Raw genomic sequence first — 12,502 nt, forward strand, 5'->3', positions numbered from 1 at the left:
CTGTACACCAGTGAGCTATGTCTGTACACCAGTGAGTTATGTATGTACACCAGTGAGGTATTTCTGTACACCAGTGAGTTGTGTATGTACACCAGTGAGTTATGTATGTACACCAGTGATTATGCCTGTACACCAGTGAGTTATGTATGTACACCAGTGAATTATGCTTGTACACCAGGGAGTTATGTATGTACACCAGTGAGTTATGTATGTACACCAGTGAGTTATAAATGTACACAAGTTAGCTATGTCTGTACACAAGTTAGCTATGTCTGTACACCAGTGAATTATGTATGTACACCAGTGAATTATGTATGTACACCAGTGATTATGCCTGTACACCAGTGAGTTATGTATGTACACCAGTGAATTATGCTTGTACACCAGGGAGTTATGTATGTACACCAGTGAGTTATGTATGTACACCAGTGAGTTATAAATGTACACAAGTTAGCTATGTCTGTACACCAGTGAGCTATGTCTGTACACCAGTGAGTTATGTATGTACACCAGTGAATTAAGTATGTACACCAGTGAGGTATTTCTGTACACCAGTGAGTTGTGTATGTACACCAGTGAGTTATGTCTGTACACCAGTGAGCTATTTCTGTACACCAGTGGATTGTACACCAGTGAGTTATGTCTGTACACCAGTGAGTTACACCGGTTAGTTATTTCTGTACATCAGTGAGTTATGTCTGTACACCAGTGAGTTGTACACCAGTGAGTTATGTCTGTACACCAGTGAGTTATGTCTGTACAGTAGCGAATTTTATTCCTACACTAGTAAATTGTAAAGTGTCTTGTAACGATACCTTACGTCTTTAGCCTTTTGATAAAAACCACCAGGAAAAATCACTTCAATCCTTTTCCTTATATTTACTGCCCATACCTTTTTTTACACTAAAACATTTGCTGAAACACATCTTTGGAATACTATAAAGGTTAAATTGAAAAACATCGGGTTTTGACAGGCTTTGAAACATCAGTAAAGAAATAAAAAGAAATATATGAAAAAGTTTTATTTGACTTTCAACTAGAGAGTACCGGGAAAACGTTCGTTAATTTTATTTATCTAATTATCTATTTGATTTAATATGGCATAAATTGAATTACTTCCAAGCATTTGTACAATATAACACTTTTCTTACACTTGGAAATATTACGCGGCAGAATATTAAAGTAGCTGTGACGCGGCGTCCAATTCAAACCGTAGACCTACTAGACGAACAGAAAGTTGGTTATTCAACTTCAAGTGCTTGAATTACGATCTGCTATGATAAGTTGAATTAAACAAACTGTTAAAAACATTGATTTCTAAGCATTCCAAAGGGGAAAGATGACATCATGGTCGACTGTGAAAGAGTTTATTCCAGACGGACACAGCGACACCAGTACACGTCGTATGAGGAACAAATGGATTAACACATGAAAAAGCGAATGCAATGGATCATGTTTGATTTACAATTGATTTAAGATCATTTCCATCGACATACTGTATGTGTAGAACGTGTTTGGTTATTCGTAAAAAGGTGGTTGAAATACTGTGGCAAAACCACCGTATTCACGGTTGCTTTTTGCAGCTACAATCACAAATGCACTGACAAAGTGAAAGTCGACTCTTTATGTGTAACTTGCAGATCTTCGTAAAACCAATCTCACACCGGATTTTGCTTGATATTGTTTCTCAGTATGTAATTAAGCCATGCAAACAACACTGAAATCATAATATATGCATCTTTTATGTCAGACAGTGCAGGCACAACGGGAAAATGTAAACATTGGAGTTCGGGCTAGTGTATTAATACGCGACACCGCGCCAAACTGTGCGTGGCCTACTGATTCTATTGAAAAATAACGTTTAGTAGCCTTTGGTTGAAATCAATACAGTTAATGATATCAATTTACCACTAACTGTATATACACATGTACTACTAGATGTATCCAAAGCGAGTTTCAATAAGTAGAAGTTAGAAAATAATCTCCTAGAATGAGTCGCAGAATATCATCAACAAAACAAAACTGTCGGTTTCAACTGAGCTGAAGTAAGCTGTAACCATATATAATCCCATTTGAAATTCTAATCTCGTAGCTCCCGGGTCCTTCGGGGGACGTAACCTTTCCGAACAGTGACGATCGACCTGTAGGCGTTCGCTATTGACATGGATTACTGTTGTTTAAGGCAGTCAATGATCAATAACCCACATCATAGCATCACAGAACACGTTTTGTGTTTTCCCCCTGGAAAATAATTTTGAGGTAGAAATATGCATCAGTTCATAATGAAAAGAAGGTCATTCCATTCATACTGATACAACACTTTTTAGTCACACGAACGTGATATTTCCACAGGGTGCACTCATGCCTCCGTACAGTGTGGTAAACTGGCAATATTCCAAAGGCTTAACCACAACAAACTATGTCTTTTAGTATTGGATAAACCTTACAACATTTATCACGTTATCGCCCTGTTATCCAGTTAATTCGCCTGTGTAACATGTAGGTCATTAGTGCAATATACTCTGGAGCGTTTTACATTGGCTTTATTCTGAGTTATGTGGTAAAAGATAGTTTCATTTTGCAAAGGCTCTCAAAGGAAAAAACCAACAACAAAACAAACAAAAAACTTCTAACACTCTTTCGTAAAATATAAGTTAAAAATTTACGTAAGATCGTATATATACTAACTATTAGATTGGATCTGGAATAATTTCTTCGATGATTTCTACTCAGGGGACATTGATACAATTATAAGGTCTGTTGTATTCACCTTCTGTTGTATTCAACTCCATTCAACCACCGTTGGCGACTTCAATTTGGAACTAAGCCTTGGTGGATCGATGATTTTCTTCCGAGACAAATACTTAACAGACATTGATATGACAAATATTGATCTACTTTCCTATTACAAAACAACATTTTTTCCCCCTTTTTTTCGTTATGTTTTTTTCTCTGGTTTGCTGTGTTTACCTCTACTGCTTATATATATATGCTATATATCAGTGCAAATAGTTCAACAATCTTTTGTGTATGGCTTGTAGAAAAATTGTGAATTATGTGTTGCAAATTATTCAGCACTGGCAGCAGGGGGCAAAGAAAGTGAAAGAGACAATGAGTACCTAATAATAGTTCTGTCAATGCACATGTCTGGTTGAACAAGGGAAATTACACTGCGTCAGTTTCACACTGACGCTCCACCGGAAGAATCCACGTGACAGCACCAAAGAAAATCAAGGCAGTGCCAGCGGAAGTTAAAACGTGACAGTGAAAGAGATGGCTAATGCTAAAGCACTACTACACGACTCCAATCTCGTCCCAGATGGATTCTTTAGAAGTGTGAGGAACAATTGTGAGGGACAATCGGTGGGTATTCTTTGCAAAACAGTTATTAGCCTTCTTTTAAAAACTGCCGAAAGGAGGCATTAAAATAGGCACGTATACCATATGGACAAGCTGTTGATATATCATTTTCCTCTAAAAATTAATTATTCAAAGCGATTTAAATCTCTCCCTTTTTTCATTTATCAGCTAATCCGTATAAAATGTTGGTACACAAATTGAAATATTGAATATTATGAGATGTTTGCATTAATTTGTCTTTAAGGTATTCAGTCTTTGAACACCCCATCGATATATTGCAGTGTATTAGTATCAGAAAAGACATAGGTCAAACACTTCTGTAAATCCAGTGAACAATGAGTTGGGCTTTGAAATAGAAACTATATAAATTACAAATACTTCTGACTGTGCCAGATGTGAAACAACTGCTTATCAACAGTATTTCTCATTCAGTGTTATTTTGTTTGAATAAGTTTGATGGCAACAGCTTGATATAATTTACATCTTAGATGATCAGGTTATGATAGTGGAAAAGTCGATAAAGTCTCTAATGAAAAAAATTATTGATAAAATTAGTGCTGTGAGGATACCATTTGCTATCATTTCATCTCTAAGTAGAATGCCACAAAATTAGAGTACTGCTTCCTTCATATATGCAGTGTATACCAACTAACATAAATCACAAGCATTAGGAATGCAGCAACAGATAATCTTATGCAATTTTATCATTTACATATCAAATGGTGCAGGATCATCAACACAATAACATCAATTTGATAAGGAGCGGAGAAGAGTTTGAGTGTCCGAAGGTTTCCTTGTGCTGTTGTAAAGACATTTAAATACATATCCAATCAAAAGTATATTATATTGCATAACTTAACATAACTATCATTGATTTTAAAATATTCTAAATCAGCATTCAACTCCTTGGCTAAGACATAGTCACTGTCTTCATCTCCCTAGCTTAGAAATATTAACTGTGCTCATCTCTTTGGCTAAGACATATTCACCGTGATGATCGCGGCGTGATCGTTTCCCTGGCTAAGACATATTCACTGTCCTCATCCCCCTGACTACGACAGATTTACTGTGCTCATCTCCATAACTAAGACTTATTCACCATGATAGTTTCCCTGGCTAAGACATATTCACTGTGCTCTTCCTCATGGCTAAGCCATATTCTCTGGGCTCATCTCCCTGACTAAGAAATAGTCACTGAGGTAATCTCCCTGACTAAGACATAGTCAATGTGTTCATCTCCCTGTCTAAGACATAGTCAATGTGATATTCTCCCTGGCTAAGACATAGTCAATGTGATAATCTCCCTGGCTAAGACATAGTCAATGTGATAATCTCCCTGGCTAAGACATAGTCAATGTGATAATCTCCCTGGCTAAGACATAGTCAATGTGATAATCTCCCTGGCTATTGTTCATCTCCCTGGCTAAGACATAGTCAATGTGTTCATCTCCCTGGCTAAGACATAGTCAATGTGTTCATCTCCCTGTCTAAGACATAGCCAATGTGTTCATCTCCCTGTCTAAGACATAGTCAATGTGTTCATCTCCCTGGCTAAGACATAGTCAATGTGATAATCTCCCTGGCTAAGACATAGTCAATGTGATAATCTCTCTGGCTAAGATATATTCACTGTGTTTACCCCCTGCATCAACATTTTAAGCATCATGATTCACTGGAAATTACACAGTAGGAAATATGCATGCATATATTTTTTGGTAAACGGCATATTTGTTGTATATTACGTTGGAGAAACATCACGATAGCGAAATGACATACAAATTAGAACTCTTTGTAGTGTACAGAATAGAGTGCTGGGATTGCCTTCATACAGGAATTCCATACTTGGGTATAACATCAGATTGTGATTTAAAAACACTCCAATGTTGTATAAATATGGCAACAACTGTTACCATTAGCTCTTTATAGAAACAGGAGAGAAAACGAGTCTGGTTAATGTACCGTTTTCCATATCATCGATTCAGAGTCGATATATACAGCTGTGGACTCGGACACCAGATTGTGTAAATATTACACTTGTGTCTACGAACAAACTGAGTCTGTTTGGAGCTCAACACATGATTGTCATATTATTTGATTGACTATCAAATATGTAAACAACGACTTATTCCAGGCTAGTGATTGACCTCCAAGGCATGGCAAATGAGCTTTGTGACCAGATACTATTTATTACATTGGAGGACCACTCGATTGCCTTCTATCCTTAAATATATCCAAATATTCATCATTAGATAAAAAAAAATAAGGGTTCTCATTCCTCTCCTCCTCTAACCACAAAACAAATTACGATGGTATCCATATCATTGCAATGACCGATTCAATGATAAAATGTTCGTATATATTTATCTTCCTAGAGAGAGAAATATCGCGAAAAAAGCTAAACACATTCACAGTATCATTCACAAAAAAACTTCAATCATTTGCTTCACACTTATGGTTAAGCACGAAAATTCTATCCTTCCAAAATAATAGCATGATGGTATGTCTGTATTATCATCTGCGTGCAATGAATTTATATATTTTTTAGGGCCCAGTTGTTCAAAATGTGATTAGCTTAATCACTTGATTAGTGAAAATCTCATTTCACCTTTACTTCAAAACATATTTGTATGTATTAATTACAATGAGCAGGTAGGAATAGACTGACGAGTTTTATAGTTTCATAAAATTTTGCCAATTTATTTTTACCAGAAATGATTATAAAAGAAATAAATTGTTGTCAAGTGCAAAATAACAAAATGTATATATCATAACAACATAACAATCGAGTAGCCTAGTCAGCCTTTACCTTTGTGTCAGAGGTTTCTAATGGCAATCAAATGAGACAGAGTTAACCGAGAAGGAGGGATGATTGATGGAAATTGACACTGCATTTTGTCCATTATATCGATCTGGCAAATAAGCGATGTTCATTTGAGGAGAAGCGACATAAGCCGTAGAGCAATCAAAGCGTCTAAGGTTTAATGCCATGTGATGCTTGGTGATGAATGAACTTCATGAAGTGATGAGACTTAGGTGTTTTGTGTTCTTGACCATGACACGTACATGACCTTATACCCTAACACAGTCCTCTAGAGTGAGCTACAGTAGGTTTCTGTGATATTGTTGTTTACTCTGCGATACTGATATGTAGTATTTATAAAGTGGATTTAGTTGTTGGAAAATGTATCCAAATACAAGAAGCAAGTACTTCAAACAACCAACCTGTGCGGAAATACATATGACGGTTGTATCCAATGCACTTCGTGATTAAGATAATTGATAGGCTATATCCAGGTCCGTGGCTTGTTTTTCTTCAGAGGACATTGTAGAACCAAATAATAAGGACTGATATCGTCTATAACTTGGTGTCCATGAAAAATAGAGTTATTATTAAATGTCTGCTTAGAACGCATTGAAGAGGTCAAATCGATCCGATCCGCTGACGTTGTTGCAATACTTCTTATTTCTTACTATCACGTCTTTTTCCTTCCGTTTTTCTTGTTTGATCACTTACTCACTCGTCCTTGTGGGACCAAAATAAACAAAACAAATCATCGAATGACAATAACGAATGGACTTTTTTATGTCATCGACCCGATCCGGTCGATATTTGAAGCCGGAATCACATGTAAACACGCCAGCCGGGACCAACCATAACGTTACGTTTTGTGTGAATTCAAATTTTAAAGCCATGCACCAGCGAACAACATCTGCATGCACAATGCCAGTTTCATGACAGCAGACATATACTCGGTGACAACAACAAAACATTGACTGTAATATGATCGATTTTTCATTTCAATATGATTACAAAATATCTGTTTTCCGAATGATTACAATAACGGTGCCTGACGTAGCTGTGGTGGTTGTCATTTATAATACAGGGACATGGATGATTTGTTTACAGAATAAATAATTAACTTTCAATCAACAGAATATGGAAGTGGGTCAATATATCGGTAACTTGAGTTAAAATCCAGGAAACTGTTAAACATATGGAAAAAAGAGAGAAAATGGGCAGAGGGGTAGGTCATATAGAAATTGTGTCACATCTCCATAGTGAAAAGAGCAACACATGGAAACAGAATATTTCCCAACGAGGTAATGCTGGCGGCTGTTAAAAATATGCATCAACCAAAATCACGATATTCAGTACAAACATTTGAATAGTATTGACTGAAATAGCCTTTATCAGCTTAATGGCACTTCAAGGTATTACTGGAATTTAACATTTTGTTCTTTATGTATTCTTAAATTACAGTGAAAATACAAACGCCTTGGGGATCAAGGTTCGAACAATTTCCCGAGAAATAGGAAATCAGCAATAAGCTTTTTCGAAAATAAACGGTGTAGCGTCCATGCTACATTTGATTTCTTTTGCAAATACCTTCAATGCCCAATGGTTGATTGGCTCAACGAAGAGAGATCGACCAAAACATACCAATGAATAACTATTTGAAAGAAGGAATTAGTAATGTAGATGAGGCGGATAACGTTGATTATAAAGGTGTGGTCACATCGTTGATTACTTTGGTATGTTTTGATTACGTGGTAACCTTAAAAGACCATGACATTCTTACTAGGATCTAGGGACAATCAGCAGTCATAATTACAATATACGACCTAATCAGATCTGGTAACAAACAAAGTGCGTTTTAAGTGCCAGGTCGTATGAGATAAATGGTTTGATGAGAAATAAATCATTCTCACCACCCTACGTTTACACAGCTGAAAGGGCATTTTAGATTCAATAAAATAATGTATGTTTGAGTGCATGCACTGTTATCGAATGCTTTAAGAACAATGTAAATACTCCCATTTGTAGAGTGTAGCTGCAACTCTCGGTTTACTTATATTCACGGCATAAAATTACATAATGTTTACTTTGATAACTTTCGAGAATTAATATTGCTCCAACATAATGTTTTAGAGGCAATGTCGTTAGACAACAGCGAGAAAATTAAATATGGCATTACATGGTCATTGCAAAGACCTGAGTGTTAACACGTTAAATGTAGAACCATGTAGGTCCAATTCAATACGACCAATAACTGGTTAATACAATATTTAAATAACAGAGACTAGAGCGAAATTCCAATAATACAAGTTGGCAATTTCAGATATTAAACGAAGGAACATGTGGTGATGATCATTGAATACAGCGATCGTACATGGACTGACTTTACTATCCAATCAGTTTCTAAAGCATAACCAACGTACTGACTGGACATATCTGATTTTTTTTTAAACCAGATGATCAATTTAATATCCGTATCTACGATCTCATTCTCATCAAGTGCTTCTTCGCAGGATATTGCGTATCTTTATCAGAGGTGGTAACAAACACCATCCTTAATAAATACCCTCGTGTACTGAGGCCAGGCAAGATTTCTGAAGCACGGCGTGCATAATTGGTCTTAGGCCTGTCATAAAAACTGGATATTAGAGACAAGATGATGGATGTTACTACCCTGACATTTGGCCAGATAACGCGTCAGAGAATATTCAATAAATAAGATTTCAAGGGAATACGAGGTAGGCATTAACCGATTCTTACTCCCGTACGTTTACGCGTAACATCCAATGTTTGACTCTTTCCAGGCTATACCTGGAGACCCGTGGTGTAGTTACAGAACAATATCACTAGTATCAGGTGGATCAAGGAGTTTGATTTAAGTGGAAACAGACATCGAATTGACAAACGTTTTGTCCTACGGCTTACACAGATTTAACAGATGCTCCGTCATGTATCCAAAGTACATATTCCCCAAACCTCATCGAATACGCCTCGGATCAGTCTTAGAATAACTCCAAAGCTCGAATGTCCGGAAATAACGTTCAGCGCAAAAGTATGTTGTATAATATCATATCAATATCAAAGTAATTAAGTAGCGTTATTATTCATCTGATTAATCCGGAACAGTCCTTTAATTTGATTAGGTCACAAAAGACCGCGTGGCATATTAAGGATTCATGTGTAAGTTTTAAACTAAAAAAGTGGCATGTTAGATAGTGTTACTATATATTCCCAGACGTATATGATAATCGATGATTCATTTATGTTTGTATAGACTGTTCAGTCTAATTTTACCGGGAAAATCATTTGCTTAAATCTTAAGCTTCATTTATTCATTATAATATGAGTTTATATTCTCTTTATATAGTTGTGAAAATATTTGATTTTGTTCTCATAGGTAAAATAAATGTATGGATGTGTAATTTAGGTAGGACAGATTTTTCCATGCAATTTATTCTATTCTCGATATATGTTCCTGAGGTCAAAGAGAAGCGAACACGCAAACCATATTTGCATTATTGATTAGCATGCAAATTATTTTAAAACAGCCTCATTGTTCTCTTCTACCGTAGATCTATATCTATGTTCAGGTATTACTAACAAACAACGTTGATGACCGGATACTGAAAATGAAGTCCCATTCCATCAATAATATTAACAACACTACCGTCCGGGGATAGTATGCTCTAAAACACAGCATCCGTCAATAGAATGTCCAATAGCAATGTATTCGGCAGGTATTTATTATTCAAAATAAAAAAAGGTACTCATAGGATACATATTCGGACTGGAATGTCTTATTCAATTAGTAGAAACAGGTAATTCATCAAAGACATATTCAGACAGGAATTTCTTATTCAATAAGTAGACTCATAGGAGACACAATTATTATTTGGTTATTTCCATTTTTATTTTCTACATTCTAAATACTAGAACGTGTAACATTTACATGTGTATATAAGGACTGGTATTCAAAGTAAAGGATTATTGATAATAGGATGCATATTTCTCAACATAAGTTACACATGTCCTTTAAAATACGAGATGTACATAGATTGGCTTCATGCTTTCTTACGTTGCTGCTCAAGTAAGTGCACAATAATGAAGGATACAAGTCATTTCGTCCTCTTACAGCTTACCGGCAAAGATTGTCGAAGAACATCTAAATACAACATTTATTTTCTAAAATGACAAACTAGCAAACAGATAACAACAAAGAATGCCAAGAAAGGCTGTCATCAACACAAGCGACCAGCCAGAAAGAGCACAGAAGCCTCAAAAGTAAAAATGTTTAACAGAACAAAGGCTATGTCGTCCTGAGCAGAAGCCCTAGCCAACAAAATGTCAACAGAGATTAGTCCACAAATGTCCGGCGTATCTCCAACAGAGAAGATCTGTTCAACAACTCGACACGTGTTTCCGAAAGAAAGAAAATTGAGCAACGTACTGGTATGTACAGCTAACGATCGAAACGAGAGATACGAGAGTGAGTAATCAAAGGGACAACGATTGTCATCCATTGACATGTGTCTAAGAGACTGGCAGCCCGTGAACGCTCAAATACATACCGAGGACGTCACAAAATGTCCAGAAGCTTTTCACACAAAAAAAGCAATAAATAATTGCATATCTGTATATAAGACAACTATCGATCTGGTCAGATATTATGTATGCTCTAACGAATGTGAGTGTCCTTATGTAGCTGGGCTGCTGCTTCGTTTGCTTAAAGGCAATGTTGATGTAATTACGCGTCGGGAATCAACATAGTTATAATATCATATATTCATCATAGTAATCTATATCAGATGTAATTGGATTCCAAATCGTTCCAATTTTCCTCATATGTTATGTGTGGTTTGCCAGTAAGGATTATTGTATAGATTATAGTTATACTGGAGTAGAGTGTAGAGGGAGGTGGCGTACTATTGTTTGTACCTGATGTGCACTTTACACAACGATATACCGTACTCATATATATATATATATATAAAGATCAATGTTATATAAAAAAATAGTTTGATGAGTATTACCTTACAAATCTAGAAATTGTCCTATATATTGTAAGGAATGAATACGAACGGTTGAATATATTGCAATCATTCAGACTTGTCAGGTATCTTACCCAAATGAAAAACAAAGGCAATTCGTCAGTCAGGTTACCTTGAGTATTAAATATTTATGTACTGTATGTACTCATAAATCATATGCGTTCCTTAATGTATAGCACAAACAAATTCACCTACCTGGATAGAGCAGACTTTAGTCTCTAGTTACGAGTATGATGTCCTAGTACCTCTTCCGTTTAAGTCCCAACAACAGTTAATACTGCCACAGGTAACTGTATAGTCACAGCCCTGTACACACCGATACTCACCGCTCAATTGTCGCACTTTGATTTGCTGCTGATGGTGCTAGCACGTGGAGGCCTCGTCACCATCGTGAGGGAAATCGATTTCCTATAGCGGACAGATATGACCGTATATCATGTTTTACATGTAGTGAATTCAATTCGTATTATAGTCCTGGTCTTTAATTACTGGAAATCATTGGCGTATAGTTTGGATGTAATAATTCAGCAATAAAAGGGAGGGTGATTGAACTTGGTTGAAAATCGTGTGTTACATTTGAATCGATTTTCACTTAATGTTTTCTTCCTCAGGAGGAATTTTATATATGAAGCAGTGAACATTATTTTGTGATTAACACCCGAGAGCTATTAACCTTTCCTGGTGAGCATTTTCTAACGTGGTTATTCACGTATGCATGTCCTCAAAGACTACTCACTAAATTCTGGCAATTGAAGTTCAGCTAACGAAATCAATATTAGATTGTTTTTCCTGTTTTGTTTCCATTGACCCAGTTTTCAGTAACACACTCGATACGGGGGTACTTTAACTAACCAATATATAAGGTTAACTTCAAATTGATTTTCTTGGAAAGGAATCCTGCGTATGATGCATATTCTTCGATAATGCATTTGCTGATGATACTTACTAGTTCACTAACTTAAAAATTGTATGACTAAGTGATGTGACTAGGTTCTGTAACAATCTGTCCTATTTTGGCTGGTCGTCAATACTGCTGTGTCATGCTGAACTCGACGAATACCATTCGCACCACATGGCGTAATCAGAAATGTCCCACTTCGAAGCTATGGGACTATTTTCCATTGCAGCATTTCTCCTTTTGTGGAGGGAGTAATACCAAAGGGAACTCGTAACAATCGCTTGTTATCAAGATATGAAAAGATAAAGATTCATCGTCTATATTGGTGTGTTTTGCGTTTTTCGAAAGGTGGGACTTGAGAAAAACGAGTGAGGCTTGATAGTCAGGCCCCTATTCAAC

At 36.3% G+C, this 12,502-nt stretch overlaps 1 protein-coding gene across 2 annotated transcripts in view; it reads right to left on the bottom strand.

Annotated features, from left to right (window-relative positions):
• The window catches only part of LOC117330322 (BAI1-associated protein 3-like), a 190,663-nt gene extending 179,111 nt beyond the window's left edge, over nucleotides 1-11,552 (bottom strand). For both annotated transcript variants that reach the window (XM_033888537.1, XM_033888529.1), the window contains exon 1: nucleotides 11,401-11,552. The gene's annotated coding sequence lies outside the window, so the exon portion shown is untranslated. The remainder of the gene's footprint in view (nucleotides 1-11,400) is intronic.
• Between the last annotated feature and the right edge of the window lie 950 nt (nucleotides 11,553-12,502).

Source organism: Pecten maximus, chromosome 1 (assembly GCF_902652985.1).
Source record: "Pecten maximus chromosome 1, xPecMax1.1, whole genome shotgun sequence".
Lineage (NCBI taxonomy): Eukaryota > Metazoa > Mollusca > Bivalvia > Pectinida > Pectinidae > Pecten > Pecten maximus.